This window comes from Elaeis guineensis, chromosome 4, assembly GCF_000442705.2.
Source record: "Elaeis guineensis isolate ETL-2024a chromosome 4, EG11, whole genome shotgun sequence".
Taxonomy (NCBI): Eukaryota; Viridiplantae; Streptophyta; class Magnoliopsida; order Arecales; family Arecaceae; genus Elaeis; species Elaeis guineensis.
The window spans coordinates 11,205,681-11,215,745 of NC_025996.2; the positions used below are offsets into that span (position 1 = coordinate 11,205,681).

The following is a 10,065-nucleotide window of genomic DNA, read 5'->3' on the forward strand; positions in this document are numbered from 1 at the left end:
TTTTTTAACCCCCATAAATTTTTTTGAATTTTTTTTAAAAAAATTAATTTTAAATAAAAAAATAATTTAAATTTATGTTTTTTATTTGAGTTAACATTTGAATTTTTATTTTTTCCTCATTTTTTTCTCATTTTTTACTTCTTTGTTTGGAATATTTTAAAAAAAAATAATTTGAAATGAAAAAATAATTTGAAATGATATTTTTTATTTTAATTAAAATTAAAAATTTTATTTTTTTAAATTAAAAATTAAAAAAATATTTTTTCTCAATTTTAAAATATTTTGCTCTTTTATGATTTTTTTTTTATTTTTTTGACATATTTTTTAAAAAAATAATTTGAAATGGAAAAAGTAATTTGAAATGATGGTTTTTATTTGAATTAAAATTAATTTTTTTTTAAATTCAAAATTATAATTTTTATTTGACTCTCATTTTTTCTTTTTTATGATATTTTTTATTTTTTTATTTTTTAAAATTTTTTGAGATATTTTTTAAAAAAATAAATTTTAAATAGATAAAATAATTTAAAATTATCTTTTTATTTGAATTAAAATTAAAATTTTTATTCTTTAAAATTCATTGAAAATTATAATTTTTATTTTTTTATTTTTTCTTCTTTTATGATTTTTTAAAAAAAATTAATTTGAAAAAAGATTATAATTTGAAATGATGATTTTTACTTAAATTAAAATTAAATTTTTTTCTTAAATTTTAGAATTATAATTTCTATTTCTTAAAATTTTTAATGATATTTTTTTTTTTACATTAATTTTTTTCAGATATTTTTTTAAAAAGATAATTTGAAATGAAGATACTAATTTTAAATGATAATTTTTATTTTTATCAAAATTAAAATTTTTATTTTTTATAAATTTTTTTTTATTTTTTTTTATTTTTTTCATTTTTTTTTTTTTAGAGAGAAAAAAATAAAAAATATCAAAAAATATGGCATTTTTAAAAACGCCATTTAGAATGACGTTTTTAAAAATATCATATTTTTTTTTATTTTTTTTTTACGTGGCTACGTGAAAAATAGGGAGTGACATGACCATGATAAAACGTCATTCAAAATGAGTTTTTCTGATTTTGCATTATTCTGATAAATAAATTAAAAACTAAATTATTTAGATAAATAATTTTTTTTATATTAATTAGAAAAAGAAGTCAGAAAAAAGAAAGTCCCGTGTTGAGCCTATATTTGTTGGGAAAATCCAGATGCATTAACAATCAATCTAATTCTAAATATTTATACGTCAGATCAGACTATCTATACCCATTGGTCAGTATATTTATCCATAATTAGGACCGATAAAATATGACTCAATCTATCAACCTGATACATATTCGATCCATCATAAATAGATTTGAATTTAGGCTAAACGAATTCAGATCATAAATGAACCGATCCATTTAACCCATTTAATAAGTGGATCGGATATGGATTTTAGATATCTGATCCGTTTAATTCATTTAACCCGTTTAATATTTAGATTGGATTGAGTAAGATAATCCATTTAACCTGTTTAATCTATTTCTGACCCATTTAATCCGATCTGTTTAATCTGTTTAACCCTTTTAAAAGTCGTTTAACCTGTTTAAAACCTGTTTAACCTATTTCTGACCCATTTAACTTGACCTGTTTAACCCATTTAATCTAATTTGATCTATTTAATAAACAGATTAAACGTTCGGATCGAGTTATCTGTTTAATAAACAGATCGGATTCAAATTTGAATTTTTGACTCGTTTATTAAATAGGTCGGATTTGAGTTGACTATTTTCTAACCCGGCCCATTTATGACCGACCCGACCCGTTTGCCACCTCTGTCCATGGTTGGCTGCTTAGTTTATTCCCCAAACATTTTCTCAAGAACAATTATTAACATAAGATAGAGATCTCATATGAAATTTCTCTTGCTTTGCACAAAATGAATCCAAAAAACATGAACAATGATTTGAAAGCATTCCTTCAGCAGATCCCTTGCCTGTCCTCATAAAAAGTTTAGAGCAAACCCACCCACATTCTCAAAGAACTTATTTCCACTGAACTTGGATGTTGGAGGTAGGTGTTTGATCTTTAAATTAGAACTGGATTGGAAGCAGGCTCCTATTAAGATGGTGCCCAAAAAATTACTGCTAAATGTAAAGTGGAGAAGTTGATTGCACTACTCTAGTAGACATTGTCAATAAAAAACACGATCATCATACACAAATTAGATTATTATAGTGACAATTAGGCTGCTAAATCAAACGTTATAAAAATGGAACTACAGATTAATCATCATTTAGAGTGCTAAGCAAGCCACGAACACAGAATCTAATGCAAAAAATGGTTTTGAGTGAAATATTCTTGCTAGACCACCATTGGATGACAGGCAAGGATGGTAGTTTCACTTTTTCAGAAATTAACATAAGTGAAGTCTGTTATTATCGCATATGGTTGGATTATTGTGCAACTAACATCTGTTATTAAACTACCATGTGCACATGGTACGAGTATATGAGTAACATCATCTAGTTAATACAAGTATATGCACATAACGGCGAACCATATGCGAGGAATAGCTGCAAACCATGCTACATAAGGAGGAGAAGCATCAAGATCCATTGATATCATGCTTCAATATTTAGAAAATAATGTGAACTAAAACAATGTGGAAAGAAGTACAAAATCAAGCGACATTTTCCCAGATGACCATGAAGATCTCTTGCATTAGATATTTTATTTTAGCTGTGTGGAGGCTTCTTAGCCCATCAGACCTGCTGAGGATTATGCCGGTTGTTATCCGAAGATTTTTGTCATCTCTCCAACACAAAGCTAATTTCAACTCTTTTCCAGGATCTGCTTATGCTTCTCTACACATGCCCAAACAATGTCAATCAGTGATCCACCATTTTACCCACAGTTAATGTACCAGTGTACTTTCTTTAGTATATCCATTTCTCAATCAGTTGATCTTGTTTTTATTAAATGCCCACGTAAATGTTCTCCTCTTGCATGATATCTTGCGCGGAGCATCATTTTTATTTCAAGCATTCTGCACTGACAGTTTTGCAAGACTTTTCAATATCAGGATTTTATTATGTCTTGCATGCTCAAATTTCATTAGATCTTTTTTATTCTATCATTCTTTTGTATAATAGACCAAAGAAGCAGAGATGAAAAGGATAAGGTATCTCCCGGCAATTGTTTTTTTAGTAAGGCTGCATGATTACCTTTGTTTCTACCAAATAAACCCCTGTGCCACCTAATAATTCATGCATAGCACTTCATGCCACCTCAGTCTCAGCAATTAACTATATCATCTAAAGATTGCATGGGCCATGGGAACTTTCCTGAAATATTTGTTGTCAGGTCATCTATGATGATGCAAATCGTCAGTGACATGGAGTGATGTCAACTCTTGGCCCACAATTCATTTCTACTTTCACAGCTATATCACTTGTCGGTGGCCCCTGAATGTGAGAGTTTGATGTATAATTTCTTTCTTGAAACACCTCTTGGGGCAGAAATCTCTTCTATTGTCAGAGCCATATCACTTTTCACTGCTCTATCTCGTACCCGAATGCTGCAGTTTGATGTCTAGTTTCTTTCTTAAAACCCAGATATTACCTCTCACTGTACGCTATCACAGTTCCTTCACGTCAACTAAGATGATAAGCAAAATCTTCCCCCCCTCTTCAAATATCATCACCATGGTTTAACTCCTAGCATTAATGAAAAAAATTAACTAGCTAATTTATAGATAATTATCCAATTTATATTTATAGTTGGAGCAATTGCTTCTTTAATTTCTTTCTTGAGATTCATTCTAGCTACAAGTGAATATCAGATGTCAAACCATCCACCCTCCGTCCAAGCTGCAGACTGATGGTGGTGGTGTTCTTTATTGTCCTCAACATAAGAAAGAAAGATGGGAAGATTTCAGGTATTAAGAAGGAGAAAATCAAATAGATCAAAATAAGTTAATTCCCATAGATGTACCATGTAGAAAAGTAAATATTTCACCATTATTGCAAAATGTCATCCTCCATCCAAGATTCACTACGGAAAATCATGAAGCAAGTCATCAGGAAAGCTCGAAGGATACTATACGTTAAATCCTAGCCTATATGAACCACCCGAAGCAGTATAGACATCAAACTTTATTTAAACTTGTCCAAAAAGCAGCCTATGTTCAGATGTGTCCGATATATACAAAGTTTAAACATGATTCTAAATTTCACCCATGCCTTCTCTTCCAGCAATGAGCAAAGCTTGTCCATCAGATGGTGCCAAGGAAGTTACCGCCCAGAAATGTTTTTCCAGCACTGCAACACAATTTTTACTGACAAGACTCCAAACTCGTATACTTGCATTATCGCTTCCCGAGAAATGCGGGACATTCATCATACCATGGTCAAATACAAAATGCAGAGATCCGAAAGGTGAAAGATAAAAGAGTGAAAATCATCATGTCTATATGTTCTGTTGTCATAGTGGAATTTCTCTTGCAAAGGATAAGGTAAAATTATTTGACTAGGAATGATGCCAAGATTGTAGGAGGCAACCCAAAGGTTTGATCCAAGAGGAAAGAAAAAGACAGCTCAAAACAACTACAACCTTGATGAAACTTAGTCCTATATCAATGCATCCATATAACATCATGCCAAGTAATGAGTGGTCCATCGGTGTCAGTCTAGATTCACAAGAAGAACCAACCTTCATATTATTTTAAGGCAGAGGCATGCATTAAAGTTTGCAAAAACAGCTCGCCCAGTTTTTGTCAAGTGCGTGCCACCATCAAACATGCAATTTATGGGCTAAGAAACCATCGGTATCTTGATGGATGGCACCTCTATCGCAAATGAAACACGATTGTCACCATCAGTAAATAATGGCATTTTTCTTTAGTCCTGGGGGGTTATATTAATATCTCTGAGTTCACATGCTGTAAAACTTTTTTTTTTTTAAATAAAAAAACATATTGAGAGAGTATTAAACATATGCATATCCAATATATGGTCCAGCTTCAGTTACATAATCTAAAAGATCCTACACTACATTAGTAAATATATATAGCTTTGTTTTTTAACTACGGTAAAGCATCAGTATGCACATACAAAGACGTGTACAAGTATTAAAAGGATAACCACAAATAAGTGGCATAATAATTATGCTATAATATATAACACTTGTGAAATCGCATGGGAATAATATTTGCATGACCTGCACTTACAAGTAAGAGGTTGGATCACAACGGAATGCAATCCTTGTCACAATGCCCGGTGACCTTTAAAGAAATGTGTGCAAAAGCCACACAATCCACATCCCAGACACAGACCCTTTTTATCTGCCCCGGGTGCAGCAATCTATCCTCCAGAAGAATGGCACACCATGCCCATCATTGGACCATCATGTCAACTTTAGGTTTCTTTTAAAAAAAAAAAAAAAAAAAAAAACAGATAAGAATGGGTGCCAGATGAATCTGTTTGCTTTACGCTGAGCCTTATAGAACCTCTGACAAGAAATATAATTTGAGAAGCACTAGATCCACTTCATCCTGTCAAGATTAAAGCTTCTTTAAAACAAAAGAATATAGTAACATTATGATATAACGATTTCTCTCTGCAAATCTAAAACAGTAGCTACAAAAACTGGTTTTCCTGGTATACAACAATCTAAGTATTACACAGTATTTACCTAAAGTCGAAGTTATCTGAAAATAATAAATAAATGAGCACCAATTACATTATATAGGTCAATCTCTGCTAATGAAAAAAAAGAATTTCATACTCTTCGCCAATAACTTTTTTACCATTAGTATTCATACCACTATAAATAACCAAAATCGAGACTTTTATATTCCAAGAACCTAATTGCCATGTTTCTTCTGTTTCCGAGTTCTCACATTCAGCTTGATGGAAAACACATACTTCATTTCAATAGAAAGAGTCAAATTAAACAAAAAAGGCAAGATACAAGAAACCAAGAAATTAGTGAACGATAGGTTTTCTTGCAATTTTCTCTATTTATTTTATGTTGTTCAGTATACCTTCTGACAAAGGATGCACCTGAGGGAGGAAAGGTTCCAGACGCGGATCTGAAGGCTGGGGATGGTGGGGAAGAAGAAGCGGTCGTCAGGGCTGAGGGAGAGGGCAGCGACGGCCTTGGAGTCGCCCTCGAGGGTCCCCTGGAAAGAGGCCTCGGCAGCATTGACGACCTTGATTTGGTCGCCGCAGGCGAAGGCGAGGAAGGCACCGCCGCTGTAGAGCTGCGGCGGCGTAGGTACGCACCGGTGGTTCCACTCAGGCCCATTGGAGACGCGCCATCGTCGGGGGTGGCGAGGTTCTTGCTAGGGTTTGGAAGGTACCGGCAAGGGGGCAGAGAGAGACCGAGAAAGAGCCCGTCGGAGCGAAGACCGGCGGGTAGACAGGGTTTCGCGACCGAGGGTTTTGTTTGATGGGTTGGACATTGATGAGTGAATGGGCCTTCGCTATGGGCTGCTCAAGCCCGAAACCGACGGTCGGTTTGATGCGTGAGCTAAGCTTCTTATTTCCAAGGTGGTGAACCGGTCCTAAGGCTAGGGTTTCACGGTTGACTTGCTATTACTGCTGCTATTAAGTTTGTTATGGTTCGATTGGATGTCAAATTAAATTTTATAATCTCCAATTAGATTCCGGGTAATAAAAATTATCAAGGACAAATTTGTTTGTTTGAAAGATTGCGACACTAACACCTACACATAATAAATAAAGGCGGTGAACCATACAATTGCAAATGGTCCTTAGGGGGCGTTTGGTAGCATATAATTTTGATAGGATTACATGTAATTTTACAACAGATAATCAGATTACACTGTTTGTTTCATTACCTTCATATATAATGTTGCATTACATGTAATGCAGTATTACCTCAAAAAAAGGTAATCTGATTGCTTAGGAAAAGATGGCTATATGATTATATGTAATCTTGCAATTCTGCAATCCTGCAATCTTGCAACAAGATAATTTGAAGACCAAAATATTTTCATCAAAATAAATTAAAATAAATTACAGATAGTCCCAATTATGAAAATAAAAAAAAATATAATGGATGACGTCACAAAAAATGGTTAGTCCCGAAATTAAATTATCCCTTTAGAAAATAGACAATAATCAATAAGTAAAGATAGAAGTAGGAAAATTAGTTTATATTCTATGTAATCTAAATTGTATACCAAACACTGTAATATAAGATTCTCTATAATTTTATAACAATATTATTGCACATACCAAATACTGCAATATAAGATTACCAGTAATTTTATCAGGTAATTATATTCCCTCTGCAATCACATTACCATAGTAATATTATCTATGTAATGCACCAAACATCTTCTTAGTGCAAGCTCGTACAATGCAGCATTTTCCCCATGATTTTAAGAGGGCTGATATGCACTTTACAATGTGTAAGCTATCTTTGCCTCCACTTAAGCTTTATATGATTCTAAGCTTGTGAAATACATGGTAATGTGATAAGAAGAGGACAGTAGATTCTAGGTATCTAATCATACAAGGTGTAGGAAAAGGTGGATGTGCAAATCTTATCTACTCAAGTTGATTGGATGAAGGTGTTTGTAGTATTTGGAGCATAATTAATTCCAACATCTTGCATCTCTAGATGGCAAAATGTATCATGCGCTAACCAATATGCACGAAGCCACGTTTTTGAAGTCAAGTTAGTTACCGATCAACTTGATTATAAATAAATGGGTTTGGATTTAGCCTCTAAAACCAGTAGATCACCCAATTTGATTCGGTCAAGAGTTGGCTAGCTCCCAGACCAACATAGCCTAGACCTTTTTATTTTCCTTCCATGAGGTCCAGTTCACTATTGTCAAGAGTGATGGACACGTTGACTCACAGGATTATGGTTGGGGTTTATATTTTAGCAAGTGTTGGGATATACCGATTGACCTTCATACGCCGATTTATCCTTGGATCGGTCCGATCGACAACCAATGGATGACTCCGATAGACGAACTCAACGGACAACTCCGATCGACAACTGCCGATAGTAACTGCCGACATTATCCGACTGAAGAAGTATCGGTCGGGCAGACCCATTCTGTTCCCGATCAGCCGAGCAGTGGAGTCCAAATCACCGACCCACTGTCGGGCGGGGGTGGCCGCCGATGTCCGACTCCCACAATGCGCCAAACCAACCGACGATGTCCCCGGATCTTCACCCAATGTCCCACGGTCGAATACCGGCGTATGGTCGGTCGGCTCCCCCAAACGCCGTACGACTGCTATGGACTGTTGTCTTGACAAGGACATGCAACGTGACCGCCCTAGGGACATCATCCTGCCTAGGACATAGGTCAGCCTTAGTGATTTGACAGCCCACGGCGACTTGTCAGGCCGCAGTGACTCTGAAAGCCTCTGGTGATTTGACAACTCCCCGGTTGTCTGTGCCATTAATGGCGGGACCACGCCGCGCTTGACTATAAAAACGGAGAAGGCAACAGTGCACGAGAGGTTTTTTTTCGAAGCTCCTGGACTCTCTCTTTCCCACTGAGCCCCTGATTCTTTTCTACTGTTGCCTAGTCTCCTCTCTGACTTGACCGTCGGAGGGTCCCCACTGGAGGCATCTTCGGTCAGTGTGGACTTCTCTTGCAGGTGCTCGTTTCTGACGACCAGGTGACGAGGGGATTGGCCGCAACAGGTTTGGCACGCCAGGAAGGGGTACGCTCGACAGAGATAAGATAGCAAGCTCCCTAGAGCTTCAGAGACCTCTCGAGATGATGAAAATCAGAGCTCAGTGATCGAGAGCTACCGGGTCGGCGAGGCACTCTTCCCATCGGGAAGAGCCCTCTCCTTCACCCTCCATAGTGGAGCCCAGCTCTCCGCACCCGATGGTGACCACAGAGGCGCAGATCGCGGTGATCGTGCGGCAAATGACCGTTCTGACGGATGCGGTCAAAAATCTCCAGCAGCAACCGACTCAGTTGCCGCGACTGCCTGCAGAACAACCGGTGGCGCATCCCATGCCGTCCAGAAGCAGCCGCCGACGCCTGCATCCACTTCCATCTCCTCCTCAAGAGCAGCCGTCTCACCACTCTCACCAAGAAGGGGGGAGGCAGCCACGGCATGACGCCCGTCGGTCTCGACGTCTCTCCCCTTTCTAGCTAGAGTGAGCGAGGAGGGAGAAGCGACCGCGGACGCCATCCGTCTCACTCTCAAACTCATCGGGAGGATCGACTCCTGGAGTTTCTTAACACCGACGGTTAAACGACTACGAGTACAAGTTTGAAAAAATCGACCGTCGGCTTGTCCAGCTCCAGATGGATGGACAGAAGTCGTCGAACGACGTCGACTTTTGGACCACCCAACCTCTCTTCCGATTCATCCTCGACGAACCGATCCCTAGTCGGTTCAAGATGCCTCACATGGAGCCTTACGACAGCTCCACCGACCCAATTGACCATCTGGAGAGCTATAAGGCTCTCATGACAATCCAAGGGGCAACCGATGTCCTCCTTTGCGTCAACTTCCCTGCCACACTCCCAGGCTCTTATCGAAATTGACCTTTTGGCCATTACAATCAGGCAGAGCTGCCAAGGCCCGGTACTCCAGCCTCCGCTCGGGAAGTATCCACTCCTTCGGACAGCTTGAACATTCTTTCGTGGCCCATTTCAGCACCAGTCGAAAGCCGCCGCGAACCTCGGACAGTCTTTTCTCCCTCAAGCAGGGAGAAAATGAGACTCTATGATACTTTGTGGCCCGGTTCAACGCGGCCACACTTGAGGTCCGGGACCTCAATGAAGGCATGGCTATCTCGGCCATGAAGAAGGGACTAAGGGGGTCTCGGTTCACCTATTCCTTGGAGAAGACCCTCCCCCGGACGTATGCCGAATTGCTGGAGCGAGCGTACAAATACATGCACGCGATGAAGGAGCTTCCGACCGATGCCTGACCAAGGGCACGGGTCAGAAGGAGAAGCGGAAGAAAAATCGGGCTCTTGTTGAACCCAGTGGGCCCCACCGATAGACGGATCTCGCCCCGACAACGGAGTCTGAGACCGCAGGTATGACTTCTAC

General features: G+C 37.9%; 1 long non-coding RNA gene across 1 annotated transcript; it reads right to left on the reverse strand.

Annotated features, from left to right (window-relative positions):
* Positions 1 to 5,426: 5,426 nt before the first annotated feature.
* LOC140856870 (uncharacterized) lies at positions 5,427 to 6,463 on the reverse strand. The gene is made up of 2 exons (XR_012140458.1): positions 6,037 to 6,463; positions 5,427 to 5,544 (listed from the first exon to the last, which is right to left on the reverse strand). It is a non-coding gene; the product is annotated as an uncharacterized lncRNA (long non-coding RNA).
* Positions 6,464 to 10,065: the final 3,602 nt, after the last annotated feature.